We start from the raw sequence: 15,547 nt of genomic DNA, 5'->3' as shown, positions 1-15,547 counted from the left end.
AATCTTGGAGCACCATGGGTCCATCGATGGATGCGGCTCTTCCCAAAGTTGTATTCCTCAGACAGATCTTTCTAACGAGCTATTGTGTGCATCAAACGAAGATCGTATGCCAAAGTTACGACTGTGGGAAGTTCATGTACCAATTTAACCGAAATGGGGCCCATAGTTTGGCATTTCATCTCCTAGGGTTAGGTTTTTTTATGTTTACGGTTTTCCATTATTTCTCAACAATAAATAGGCCTTTGGGGCTCATTGTAACACAGTTCAGACGCATGTAGCCATCATATCTCTTCTCAGAGATAAGCTACCATCGCCCTAGATAGTTTATTTCCATTTCTTTTTGTAACCATATTTTAGTATTTTACGGTAATGAAATGAAGTATTGTTTCCACTACGTCTCTATATTTATGGTTATGTCTATCATTTGTTGCATTCCTATTTAAGTACGAATCAGTGGTATCAGAGCAGTCTACTTTTTCTCTCTTTTTATTTGCATGTCTCCAATGAAGTTGGGATATAAGGAGTTAGGGCTTGAACAGCTAGAACTTTTGCAATATCAGCCTTGCAAATCCTGACAGCCTCCCATGGGAGATGAAAAGAAGGACAAGGGGGTAGGAGATCCTATCAAAATCTTATTCGAGGAAGCCCTCGAGCAGCAAAGGAATGCGATGATGGACAACTTTGCCCAGATCCTTCAGCATCTACCCAAAGGCAGCGCATCGTCTTCCAACAACTACTCCAGAAATTCCACACCCTTTAAGGTACAAGTTAATTTTGAAATCCCCATATTTGAGGGTAAAATAGATGTAGATGTCATAGATAAATCGTTAAATCTGCTAGAAGGTTCTTCTATTCATGATTTTTGTAGTTGGGAAAAGTTTATTTTCGCTCTTCTCAAAGCAACCCCCCACATCAAGCACTGGTGGGAAAACTACTACGAGCAGAAGGACGAAAGTACGTGCTCACTATTTTCAGATATACCCACTTGGAATTCATTTTGGGATGCCATCAAGGAGCAGTACTACCCTGTCAAAATCTATGAGGACAAATACATAAAGTGGACCATGCTGCTGCAGGGAAGGGACCAAGATGTGTCAAAGTTCACAAAACTTTTTAATACCCTTCGTACACAGTTGAGTATCAAAGATTTTGAGCTACATTTAGTACTCAAATACAGCGGCTACCTACATAGATACATTTAGGACAATATGGAATTCTTGAACATTTCCTCGCTCGACACGGTGTATCGATACGCTGTCAAAATCAAGTAGAAGTTTAAACAAAAGAAGCGAGACTTTGGATCTATGAATCTGAAGAACAAAGGAAAAAGCCATGGCAAGGTGGCCCAAGGCAACCCGTCGAAGCCGCAAGAAAAGAACAACACCACGAAGTCAAAGAAGGACACAGGAAAGTGGTCTGAGTTCCATAAGAGCCCCACTCACAACACAAGTGAGTCTCAGGCCAAGTAGGCGTTGGTGGCCAAGTTGAAGGCTTCTGAATCAGATGCATGTTCCGACCCTAAGTCAGAACCCGATAAGGTAAATGGAAAAGGGAAGAAAATCATTGATGTGGAGCACAGCGCCACTGTTGCCACCACCAAGGTCTAGAAGAATGAGCTCGAAGATCCAGAGGAGGGGGAGCATATTTTTCACTCATATATGTCGGCGAAGGGTTCGCCACTGCAATTCATTGTTGATGGTTGGAGCCAAAAGAACCTCATTTCAGTAGAGGTCATGAAGCAGTTAGGCCTACCGACTACACCACACCCATAACCGTACAGTATCAGGTGGCTTCACCAAGGACGAGATCTCTGAGTTTGGCAATAGTGTCATCTTCTCTACAGCATCAAGCCCTTCACAAATGAGGTATTGTGTGATGTTGCACCTCTAGATGTTTGTGATGATTAGGCCAACCATACTTGTGGAGGCAACATGTTGTGTATGAGTCAAGGCCTCACGTTGTTATTATTACTTTGGGTAATTCATTATACAAGATACCTGAGGTGGCCCCACCTACTGCCACCTCTTTAATCACTGTTAATAAATGCAACAAGTTCATCTCCTATACTAGGAAATTCATTTTCTGTCTGGTTCGCTCCCAAAGTAAATGGAAGATTGTCGCCACATCCATGACCCCCGCAAAGGGTTCCTCGACACAACAACAATAGCAGAGGGATACGGTCATCTTCTCCTCACCAACAAGGGTACCATTCCACTGTCAGGCCAAGCATTCGTCTGATCTGACTTTTGGAGCACCTCTACCCAATGGGCTGATCTATCAGCACTCGATTCTAAAAAATGCAAAGTACAAGCAGCGACATGATCAACATCAGGTACCACACATGTTTTAGGTGGTTGACGAAGTTTGGTTACATTTGCAGAAAGAACACCTTACAAGAGCCCATAAGACGCTCAGACCACTCTGACATGGTTCTTACAGCATTACCAAGGCTGTGGGAAACAATGCTTTGGAGTACAACATTCCTCCATTCCTTCACTTGAACCTAGTGTTAAATGTGGAACACCCTCGACCATGCTTCCCACCATTACTGGACACATCAAAGATTGCAGAACAACTCACTAGGGACCAAGTGCAGCAGATGGAGGAACTCAATGCAATGGGGACCATTGCTTCTTAAGGGGGATGGAATAATCCAGGTGGATGTTAGTGGCCACCCACCTATCCCACTTGGACCCCCACAAATGTCTCTTTTAGTTTTTCAGTTTCCTTAATTGTAGCACAATTTACTATTTTTAACAGTTTTTTGCGTCCTCAACTTCTGAAGCCATTTTGAGGCCCTAAACGATGTTTTTTGGGAAATTTGGGAGTACCATGGATCCCTGGACTCATGTGAATCTTCCCGAAGTTTTAGTCCTTGGATAGATGTTTCTAACGAGCTATTTTGCATGTCAGATGAATATCATATGCTGAAGTTACGACCGTGAGAAGTTTATGTACCAATTTACCCGAAACGGGGCCCATAGTTTGGTGTTTCATCTCCTAGGGTTAGGTTTTTTTTATGTTCGGGGTTTTCCATTGTTTCTCAATAATAAATAGGCCTTCGAGCCTCATTGTAACACATTTCAGAGGCATGTAGCCACCGCATCTCTTCTCAGAAATAAGCTACCATCACCCTAGCTAGTTTATTTCCATTTATGTTTGTAAGCATATTTCAGTATTTTACAGTAATGAAATGAAGTAGTGTTTCCATTGCATCTTTGTATTTATGGTTATATCTATCATTTGTTGTGTTCTTGTTTAAATACGGATTATAGTGACCCAAAATCGACCCTATGTCAAGTGAGTATTAGACTTAGACCTAGTTGTGGATTCTTGTGAATTCCAAAAGAAAAATATATTATTATTACTATTATTATCATCAGAGGGTCATTGATATAGCTAATATTATAAAAGATGGTTGTGGCTAAAATTAAAAGGCCTCTATTAAGTGATGTGGAACTCACAACCTAAAAAAACAGCATTTTATTATATTATTATTCTAGGGTCAATTCATACAAGTACTATATTAAAAAAAAAACCCATAAATTTATATATTTATTATTATGTATTTTAAATATCTATTATATAATTATTTTAATATATTTACGCCGTAAGGCGTTTCCATTTGAAATGAACTTTTTCCTAAGCTTCACTGTCATTGTTATAGACCATCAGATTAAGTGTTAGATGATTAAAATGTTTCCCTCCGTTGATTTCATAATTGACTCCTCCATACCCTACTCCTTACCCTGTGTTGATCTCCTAATGAACTCCTTACTCTCCATTGATTTCTTAACAGAATCCTTTTCAGTTGCGTCCTAACTACCCTCACTTCATTATTATTGCTCATTCTCCCCGTTCATTTCTGTGTGTTTGAATCAAATGTAAATTGGTTGTAGCTACAGCATTATTGCCTTGCACACGCCAGTCACATACCCCATAGCTACGGCCCATCACAACGACAACGACATCTCAACTGTGTCAATTTCCGGCCTGGGAGACTCGAACGATGTCTCAATTGTGTCAATTTATGACCTGGGAGACTCTTTAAGTGAGTCAAAGAATGTAAGGTAGAATTTGATTACATATTTCAGGCCATGAAAATGAATTTTCAATGTTTGTTACTGCTCGCTAGATTATCAAAAGAGATCCAACTACGTCTCTCAGCACGAAACTGCTTTATGAAGATCAATGTGGTGATTGAACAATGGTTTTTTTCCTGATACACACTGTGGAAGTAGACAATGTAAATCATTCCGCACCAACAAAGCTAGTCCTCTACTTCACTGGGGCCACCAATATACTCTACAGTTTTGGTGGTCACGCCGTGACAGTGTACGTTCCCAATAATTTTTTTTCTTCACTTTCATGGGTTTCTACTGAAAATGAAAAGTCTGCCACTTTTAACAAACCTTCAATTTTGGTAACAGGGAAATAATGCATGCCATGTAGAAACCTAAACAATTTAAGGCAATTTACATGCTGGCAACTTTGTATGTCTTTACTCTGACTCTACCCCTTTGCAATATCAGTTTACTGGACTTCCGAAGACACACTGTTGGATCACGCAAATGCCCTTTCCTTGCCGCCCAAGTTGGGCTTTAGTGACCTGGCAGTTGTTCCAATGCTCATTCACAAGGTGTGAAACAACAATTTCAATTATAATTTTTTTGTTGTTGTAGTGTTCGAAGCATAAATGAGAGTTTCAAAATTTGAAATGGTTGCAGTTCATTACCTTCGGGTTCACATGCACCCCCTTATACTATGTGTGGGAAACGGTCATCAGAATGCACGATACAAAGAGCATTGTGAAGCGTGCACTAGCGAGGCTGCCTGTGGTGATTCCCATATGGTTTCTTGCAATCATTTTCCCCTTCTTCAAGACTATCAACTCTGCAGGAGGTGTTCTCCTACTCAGCTTTACAGTCTACATTATACCTTCCATGGCTCACATTTTAACTTACAGGACAACTTTGGCCAGAAAGGCACAAATATTTACACATTTTATATACTCGGTACTAATTTCTTTAAAGTGAAACATTTAATGATATCTATATATTGATAATTTTTTTTTTTTATAAGTTTTGAATTTATATATGACCATCTTAGATGCAGTTTGACTCTGAATTTATGTAGTCATGAGAGGGATTCTTTTTTTCAAAACTTAGTTTTTTGATTTATTTAGCCTTGAGAGAGCATGGAATCTTTTATATGAACTTATTTTTTGATAAGAAATTTCGAAGAAATGTTAACAACTTAGAAATTTTCTTAATTTAATTTTTGTGGGTGCTTGATAAAAATAAAATTAAGTTGATTTAATTAATAATTATTATTATTATTATTATTTTTAAATATTATTTTAATTTTAACTTTAATGTAATTTTATTGATTCAAAATGTTTATATAATATAACATAACTTTGTAACATTTTCTCAGTGTTAAATTAGAAAGTGGTTTACCTTTCAAATTAGAAAAAAGATTTTCCATTCAATTAAAATAATTTAGAAAGTGGTTTGCCTTTCAAATTAGAAAAAGACTTTCCATTCATTTAAAGTAATTAATATAGAAAGTTGTTTGTCTTCCAAATTAGAAAAAGACTTTCCATTCAATTAAAATAATTAATATATCACTTTAAACCAATCTCAATAATAAAAAAATTCAAACATAATTTTTAAATTAGAAAGTGGTTTGCCTTTCAAATTAGAAAAAGACATTCCATTCAATTAAAATAATTAATATAGAAAGTGGTTTGCCTTCCAAATTAGAAAAATACTTTCCATTCAATTAAAATAATTAATATATCACTTAAAATCAATTGAATAATAAAAATTCAAACATTGTTTTTTAAATAATTAATTAATATATCACTTAAAAAAGTGGTTTGCCTTCCAAATAATTAATGTAGAAAGTGGTTTGCCTTGCAAATTAGAAAAAGTCTTTCTGTTCAATTAAAATAATTAATATAGAAAGTGGTTTGCCTCCCAAATTAGAAAAAGACTCTCCATTCAATTAAAATAATTAATATATCACTTTTTTTTTTTAAATAATTAATTAATATATCACTTAAATTAGAAAGTGGTTTGTCTTCCAAATTAGAAAAAGACTTTCCATTCAATTAAAATAATTAATATAGAAAGTGGTTTTCTTTCCAAATTAGAAAAATACTTTCCATTCAATTAAAATAATTAATATATCAAAGTGGTTTGCCTTCCAAATTAGAAAAAGACTTTCCATTCAATTAAAATAATTAATATATCACCTTTTTTTTTATCAAGTAAGAGTAGGACCTTCTATTAAATTTAGTCAAATATACATAATTTGCAAGGAGCCACACCCACTCTGCAAGAGTTGAATAATCAGTCTCGTAGGCCAAACCAAACCAATCACCCAAAATTAAGAGAACCTGAACTAGAAAACCAGGGAGAACTGTTAAACAAAGCACAAGGAGCCTAGAAAGTCCAAAATTTGCCATGGATCCACAAGAGTTCCCACCACAAGTCAAATTGAAAACTGACAAACATACAAATGGACCCAAGGAAGTTAAAGCAAAACATTGTAAACAATTTTCAGGTCCGACGAAAACGCACAAACAATCGCCACCATTTTTCCACTGATTAAGATCCAACGGTCATCGTGGATATCAGAAGGACGAGAAACGCGACAGTTAACTCTCCGATGAGGGTGGTTTTCTCTCTCCTTGTTCCGCAATGTGTCACTCAAAGAGTGGAATCAGAGCCAAACAAAAAAAATTGGAAGTTGTACAAACCTCGCCTGATATACCACTTGTGGTATTGGACTGGTTGACACGTGGAAAAACAAACACGTCCATTGGCCACATTTTGAACCTTAATTCCTTCGAGTAGGAAGTACTTGAGCCAATCCCATTCACCTGGATTCTTTGTCAACCACCACCTAAGCCAAATGACGTGGGCTACCCCACCTTGTGGAGCTATCCGAGTCAAACCTTTCATCATTCAATCAAAGGGAATCCAGACCTTTGAAAATAGCCGAACCATGGCGGGTTAGACTGTGTGGAGTCCTCCAACCTCCCGCTGGTCTTCAGGGTTCCTATGATCCAACCTGTTAGTCCATAGTTCCATATCCTAGGTAGCGTGACATAGACAGTCCTCCCACAATTTACCTGGGGGAAGCGAATCCCAAGCATACCAAGAATCCCTATCCCTGTTTGTGACTCCTTCATTCGCCAAATGATCTGCTAACATATTAGCCTTCCTTTTCACATGAGCAAATCTGACAGTTTTAAGGGTTCATAGGTGAGAATAGATGTGGTAAAAAACCTGCAAGAGCTTCTAATGCTTCGACACTTTATCTGGAGAGGTTCCATTGCTAATCTTCTTAGCCGCTCTAATAATTAATTCCGAATCCGTTCCAATTATAACATTGTGTGAACTTGAATTCATTAGGATTTCCAAGCATTGTTCTAATGCCATGACCTCAGCCATGTTGTTTGTGGCCTTCCTCAAGTGGCCATGGAAGATTATCTGTATTTGTTCCTGATTGTCTCTTGTGGCACCCCTAAAGCCTGCTAATCATGGGTTGCCCTTAGCTGCTCCATCAATATTACCCTTTAAGAAACCAAAAGGAGGAGGCTTCCAGATGGTAGCACACTTGTTTATAAGGCTCACTGCCTTCATTATTCCCAGCAGATTGATAGACTGGAGACCTAAGTGAAGTAAAATTCTCTCCTCATGGGGTAGGGGAGGATCTTTAGGAAGGGTCCTCAACAGGCTTCTTATTGTGTCTTTGAGCTACCATAGAATTTGCTCAATTATGTGTTGGGGACTGTGTGTTTTGTTTTTGAAGATTCAACTGTTGCGTTCTTTCCACACATGCTAGATGACAAAACCTAGAACCAGAATCCAAGCTTTATTAACTATCTCATTCCCTAAGAATTTCTTCCTCCAGTTCTTTAGAGTGTTGGATATGCTGAGACTATCCCTATCAGTTTGTCTAAAAATAGCAGCCACCCAGTCCTACACCTTTGAAGTGAAAGGATAGAGGTTGAGAAGGTGTTCAATCGTCTCCTCATAAGTGCCACAAAGATAACACCTCGAAGGACCAATGAAGCCTTTCTTGAGGAGATTCTCCCAAGTTAAGATCTTCCTTTGATGCACTAGCCAGATGAATAGATTTATTTTCATCCAATGCAAACTTTGCCAAATTTTCATCCAGATCTGATCAGGATTTACAAAGTTAAATACTGTGACTTCCTGTTTTTCCTCCTTGAGGTTAAAGTTTCCTTCAAAGTTCTTTCGCCATATTAATTGATCTGTGGAGGAAGAGACAAGAATCCTTCTATGCTCTAGCTCCTGGGTGAGGGCTTCTGCCTTGGTTTTCAACTACTTTTCATCATTGTATCCTAGATCCTTCCACTCCCTCCATTTTCCATTATTCCTTTCCTGATCCCAAAAGTCTTTTACCAGTACCATACCTCTGTTGTCTATGTCATTTTTGAGATCTACAAATTCATCCCTATAAAGGTTAGGTTCATGTTGCCAGTTATCCTCCCAAAATCGAGCAAGATCCCCTGCTCCAATTTCCCAAAAACAGTGGTGCTAAACAATGTTTCTATTATCCCAGACAAGGTTCCAAATATGGGAGCCCCTGATCTGCCTTGACATTCTAATGTGATCCTTCTCCTGCCAGTGCTTGGCATATTTTCGCTTCCAAATCTTAGCCCAGGGGGCATTCAGTTCCTTAATCCATCTCCACCAAAGCTTGGCTCCCGAGACTCTGGTGAGGGTCTCAGGATCATGAAGCCCCAATCCACCATGGTTCTTGGGCTTGCAAAGCTTGCCCTAGGCTATAAAAGTCCACTTCTTTTTCTCTTCCCCTCTGCCCCACAACAAGTCCCTTTGTATGCTTCTTATTTGCTACATAATACCTTGAGGAGCAGGAAGAGCTGAAAACATAAAAATGGGAATGGTCTGCAAGACTGCCTATGTGAGAACAAGGCATCCTACTAGGTTTAGTGATCTACATGTCCATTTTCTGATCTTGTCCCGAAGTTTATCTAAAATCGGTTCCCACACTTTCTTGCTTAGTGGTTTGTCAGTAAGAGGAATGCCAAGATATTTGGAAGGTATTTGTTCTCTTTGAAATCCAAGAATTCTGGTAATATTTTTCTGAATAGCAATATTAGTGTTAAAGAAAAAAAGCATTGGACTTGTTAAGGCTTACCTCAGTGCCTGCTACCATAGGAAAGTCATTTAAGATGTTTTTGATTGCTCTGGCCTCCCTGACTGTAGGTATGCCCTGCAACATAGTATCATCTACAAATTGTTGATGAGTGTTTGCCTCTCCATCCGCAGTGAGTTTGATACCCTGAATTCTTCCTTCAACATTTGCCATTTTAATTGCTCTATCTAGCCCTTCCATCATGAGGACGAAGAGGAACGGTGAAATTGTATCTCCTTGTCTGAGCCCTTTGGAGGGGCTGAAGGTCCTTGATAGAGCTCCATTAAGCCGTATTGAAAAACCGATTGAGGTAACTAATGCCATGACCCATCTTATCCAATTCTGATCAAAACCATAGTCTTTCATAATTGCTCTTATGTAAGCCCAGCTCAATTTGTCTTAGGCTTTCGCGAGGTCGAACTGAATGATCATGCCAACTTATTTGTTGCTTTTGAGAGAGGGTACCACGTCATGAGCTTGGATGATATTGTTGAGGATTTGTCTTCCCTCCACATAGCTTGTTTGCTCCTCCGATTTGAGAGAGGGTAGAAGTGGTTTGAGTCGATTTTCTATTACTTTGGAGATAATTTTATACACCAGATTATATAAGGCTATGGGTTGAAAACCATCCAGAGTCATGGCATTTTCTTGCTTTGGAATCAGTGCTATGAAGGATACATTCAGAGCCTTTAGAACCTTTTTGGATCTTCTTGAGTCTTCCACAACCTCGAGGATGTCATGTTTGAAAATTTCCCAATAGGCCTTGAAGAAGTCTACATTGAATCTATCCAGGCTGGGTTCTTTTCCACTCTGCATTTCATTAATCACTTCATTGACCTCCTCTTCCGAAACTAGCCTATTGAGATTGTGGTTGTCCTCTCTGGTAACTAGCTGAGGGATATACTGAGTGAAATGGTCAATGAACCTAAATCTATCCTCAAGAGGCTCCTTTGCAATGTTGCAGAAGTGCTGAACAAGGACCGATTCCATATCACTATGAGAAACAAGCTCAATGCCTTGAGAATATTTGATATTTGTGATTCTGTTGTGTACCCTATGAGCCATAGTGGTTTTGTGGAAGAATTTTGTGTTTCTTTCTCCCTCTTTAATCCATTCTATTCTTGATTTTTGCCTCCAGAAAAATTCTTCTTGTAAGAATCGATTCTCCCATTCTTCCTGCAGAGAGTCAGTTAATTTTTTCCACTCTTTGATGAAGCCATCTGAGATGTTGATCTAATTGATATCCTGGAAATTCCGTTCAGTTTCTCTTTTGGCTTTGAAGATATCTCCAAATTCATTTTTGTTTCAAGCTTTAAGACGGGGTTTGATATGTTTAAGTGTCTGCTGGAGCATGTACATTTTTCAACCCTGGATATTCAACTCCTCTCTCCACCATTTCTCGACATTATTAGTGAAATTAGGATGTGAGAGCTAGGAATTTTCAAACCTAAAAATTCTGTTTCTCAGAGTGCCCATAAAGGTGGCTTCCGGTTGTACAGTTCAATGATCTGATCCTCCAAAGGGCAGAATGGAGGTTTTCATGGCAAGTCATGAGAGAAAGAGGTCCTCTGAAATCATGAACCTATCAAGTTTGGAAGCAACTTGATGGGCCCCTCCCCTTTTGTTGTTCCAAGTGAAGGTTCCATTAATTGTTTCCATGTCCACAACCTCATGTTCATAATGAAGTTCTGGAAGGCCGTGGAGTCTCTGTCGAGCTGTCTAGTGCCTCCTTTTTTTCTGAAAGAGATCTTATCATATTGAAATCTCCTGCAACGATCCACGGCAAAATGGGATGTCTCCCTCTTAGTTCCTCTAGGGAAGTGAGAAGTTTGAGCTTGTCTGCTTGCTTTTGAGGTCCATAAACATTTGTAATCATGTATATCTCCTTATCCCCTACAGGTTGGCATATCAAGGAGAGTAGTTCCTGGATGCTTCAGCATCTAGAATTCCCAATTTCTGTGGGTCCCACAAAGTGAGAATCCCCCCCACTGAATGATTTTCCTTAACCTCTGAATACTCATATTTAAATAAACACTTATTATGAATATCTCTTATCTTTTCCATTGAACATTTTGTCTCTTGAATAAAAACCATGTCTACTTTTTCTTCTTCCATTCTGTTACTAAGATTTCTTTGTTTCCTCCTATTTCCTATTCCTCTAATATTCTAGGTTGTGAACTTCATTAAGAAAGGTTAGTAAAGGAATAACAAGATCTTTCATCTTACCTGAGTTGATCAATAGTTTACCACATTTGTTCAGTAGTTCATTCTACCTCTTTCTTCCTCTTTTCCTACTTGAGTTCTTTGGAGAATGTGCCTGAGTATTCTCCATCATCTTGACCCCAACTCCCTTCGCTTGTGACGTCCAGAGAAAGAGCTATTTTACTCTATCATAGTCCTCTTTTGGCAGGGAGTCCACCCCTACTTTTTTCTTTATTCTAGAAATTCCCCTAGATCTAGATTTTCCTAATCTAGAATCTCCTATAAGTCATGGTCCTCTGTTCCTGCTTCACTTGGAGTCATCTCCTGGTCCCTACTGATCTCCATTAGGCTTAGTAGAGAATCCTTTTGCTGGTTGTCTACTCTGATATCCTCCATGTCAGCTACCCTATCTTGTTCCTTTGTTACATTCTCCATGTCCTAGACTATCTCCTTGTTCCCCTCTTATTCCTCCAAGATCTTGAAGCTATTTTGTCGTGTGTGTCTCTCCTCATTTGCCTTCCTGTGTGGACACTTTCCCCCTTTTCCTTTGCTCACAACTTTTGTGAAACCCTTGTGATCTCTCTCCACAGTGGTTTTTTGGTTATCTTCCCTGTTGATTGTGGGGCAGTCCCAATATAGATGCCCATGTTCATGGCATTTGCGGTATATAAATGGTATGTGCTCATAATCCACTGTCTGCACACATTCTTCATCATATACTTCTAAAATGATTGCTTCTAGCAGGGCTCCAGATAGTCCCATTTCCACACATATTCGGGCAAAGGAGGTATATCTTCCTTTCAGAGTTGCCTCTGAGATCTTTAGAAAATGTCCCAGCTTGTTGCCTATGGTTTTCAAAGATTTTGGTAGCCAATAATCCAAAGGAAGGGAATATAGTCTTATCCAAACTGGTACTGATGTGAATGTTTCACGTTCCGGGACAAAGTTCATCATCCAGGGCCGCATGTACAGTCCTGCCGCAGCATAGAAATAGGGCCCCCCTTCAAACACTTTGTCTTTGTCTTCTAGGCTTGCGAACACTATTGTGAAAAAGCCCTTAGAACCTAGATGTAAATGTATTTCTCCCTTTGGTTTCCAATGGCTCCTTATCCAAACATGTAATGCCCTATCCGTTGGCCATAACCCCATGAACTTACATATGATTGCATGCTCTGTCATATGCTCTCTATGAGCTTGTATCATTGGGTTGCTAAATACAACCCTAGGAATAATGCCTAGCTTGAGTTTGGAGAATCCAATAGTCTTTTTGGAAGCCGATTTTTCACTATTGCCTCCATTCTCCTTTTCTTTTCTTGTTTCCTATTGATTCCCTTCTAGATCCTGATCTCTACTTCTTCTAGATGTCACTTGACTTCTGGGTTCTGATATCTTGTCCAGTGGTTTTTTGAAATGATTCTTTCTCGTGTCCTGACTTCCTCCTGTGACTGCTTGGTTGTAGGAAGGAGCAGCACTCCCCCCTGCACTCCCCGCCATAGTACCCTGGATCCAAAACCCTATCTTCAACTCCAACCCTAGCTCACCAAGTGAATCGACAGGTCCTGGGATCAAATCTGCCCAATTGAGAGGACATGCCATTAATATATCACTTAAAATCAATCTGAATAATAAAAAATTCAAACATTTTTTAAATAATTAATTAATATATCACTTAAATTAGAAAGTGGTTTGCTTTCCAAATTAGAAAAAGACTTTCCATTCAATTAAAATAATTAATATATCACTTAAAATCAATCTGAATAATAAAAAATTCAAACATTTTTTTAAATAATTAATTAATATATCATTCAAATTAGAAAGTGGGTTTCCTTCCAAATTAGAAAAAAAAACTTTCCTTTCAATTAAATAATTAATATATCACTTAAAATCAATCTGAATAATAAAAATTTCAAACATTTTTTTTTAAATAAATAATTAATATATCACTTAAAATCAATCTGAATAATAAAAAATTCAAACATTATTTTTATTTAAATAACATATTTCGAATTTTGGAATTTAGAATCAATTTGCATTTATACTAATTTAAGTGGTATATCCTACCAATAGAAAATTTAAGATTAACATGGATTTATAATAGTGTTTATATGAAATCTCACCCATCCTAAATTAATGAATCACACTTGACCACACTTTTTGGCACTTGACCACACTTGTTGTTCAATCTGAAATAAATATGAAATTTAAGATTAACCAATCAGAAAATTACGATTAACATGGATTTATAATAGTGTTTATATAAAATCTCACCCATCCTAAATTGATGAACCACACTTACCACAGTTGTCGGCACTTGACCACACTTGTTGGTTCAATCTCAAATTTAAGATTAACCAATAGGAAATTTAAGATTAACATGGATTTATAATAGTGTTTATATAAAATCTCACACATGTTGGTTCAATTTGAAATAAATATGAAATTTAAGATTAACCAATCTGAAATTTAAGATTAGTGTTTATATAAAATCTCACCCATCGTAAATTGATGAACCACACTTGAACACACTTGTCGGCATTGACCACACTTGTGAAGTAAATCTAAAATTTAAGATTAACGAATATGAAATTTAAGATTAACGTGGATTTAGAATAGTGTTTATATAAAATCTCACTCATCCTAAATTGATGAACCAAACTTGACCACAATTGTTAGCATTTGACCACACTTGTTGGCACTTGACCACACTTGTTGGTTCAAAACATGTCATCCAACAAATTTCTCTTATGTGATTTCTAGAAGGACTTTGCTTAATGAGATCAATTATCTATCAAATTTTAGAATATTCTCAAAATGTATAATAAAAATGTTTTAAAATAGACATCTTATAAAGTCTTTTGGTAATAATCAGATAAAAGAATTTTTTAGCTAATGCTCTTTGAACCAACAAGTGTGGTTCATCATCATCTAGTACTGATGATGAACCACACTTGACCACACTTGTTGGCACTTGACCACACACCACACATGGCCACACTTGTTGGCAGTTGACCACACTTGTTGGTTCAAAACGCGTCATCCATTATGTGATTTCGACTTTGCTTAATTAGATCAATTATCTATCAAATCTTAGAATATTCTTAAAATCTATAATAAAAATGTTTTAAAGTAGACATCTTACTCACTCACTATCTACTAAAAGAGTTTTCTTAATTAGATCAATTATCTATCAAATTTTAGAATATTCTCAAAATCTATAATAAAAATGTTTTAAAGTAGACATCTTACTCACTCACTATCCTTCCTTTATTTTCACATTAACATAACTCAATAAATTATTGATTGTACCTTGAGAAGGTTTTATACTAATAATTTTTTTTGGATCTTGATGGTTGATTTTCAGAATGTTGTGGAAAAACCACCCTAACCACCTTTCTGGACAGTGGTTTATCTAGTGAACATATTTGTGGTGATTTGGGTGTTGATAGTAGGGTAGCGTGACAAATTTCGTGCGTCGGGTTGACTCATTCGGTCTCTTTGCAAAGTGTTATCAATGTCCTCCCCATGCACCATCTGCTTCAAAATCACATCTTCCTCCTCACAAAACCTGAAAAATTGAATGGAAAATCTTTGAATTTAAGAGGGGAACAATATAAGTTCTCTATATTTAAGAGGGGAACAATATGAGATTATACAGAATATGTTTTAAGCATGGGGTTTATTCTCTGATATAGAAGGCAATGAATAACAATGGGGGATGGAGTTGTCAAGCCTGAGGGAGGCTCACAAAATTCATACTTTTCACATATACCATACCTGAAACTGGTTGAAAGCTTACATGCGTACAATTATTTACAGGAAACAAAGGAGTTTATTAAGGGAACTGCATTGTAATTGTAATTTATGCCTCTGTGTTTCTGCCTTAGGGTTAATTTTGTCTATTGTACTATACTGGGTTGTGGCTTTGGATTCAAAGGAATGGAGACAACAACAATAGTACTCCATTTATCTTGTAAATGGAGACTGACACACTACTTAAGCTTATTGTCACTGCTATGCAGGGCTTGTTATTCTTATTCGCCCTCTGTTGTTCTACCCAATTATTTTGTATCACCAAAATATATGTTGTTGCCAACTTATGATTTTCTGGTTATATGAATGATTGATGGAAAAGAGTGTTGAACTACCA

The 15,547-nt window shown here is 37.5% G+C and overlaps 1 pseudogene; it reads left to right on the top strand.

Annotated features, from left to right (window-relative positions):
- LOC149242172 (auxin transporter-like protein 4) overlaps nt 1–14,969 on the top strand; it is a 155,135-nt pseudogene extending 140,166 nt beyond the window's left edge.
- Nucleotides 14,970–15,547: the final 578 nt, after the last annotated feature.

Source organism: Pinus tabuliformis, chromosome 8 (genome assembly GCF_031772625.1).
Source record: "Pinus tabuliformis cultivar Carrire ecotype Pingquan chromosome 8, CPIR1, whole genome shotgun sequence".
NCBI lineage: Eukaryota > Viridiplantae > Streptophyta > Pinopsida > Pinales > Pinaceae > Pinus > Pinus tabuliformis.
This window is presented reverse-complemented; position numbering and strand designations above follow the sequence as displayed.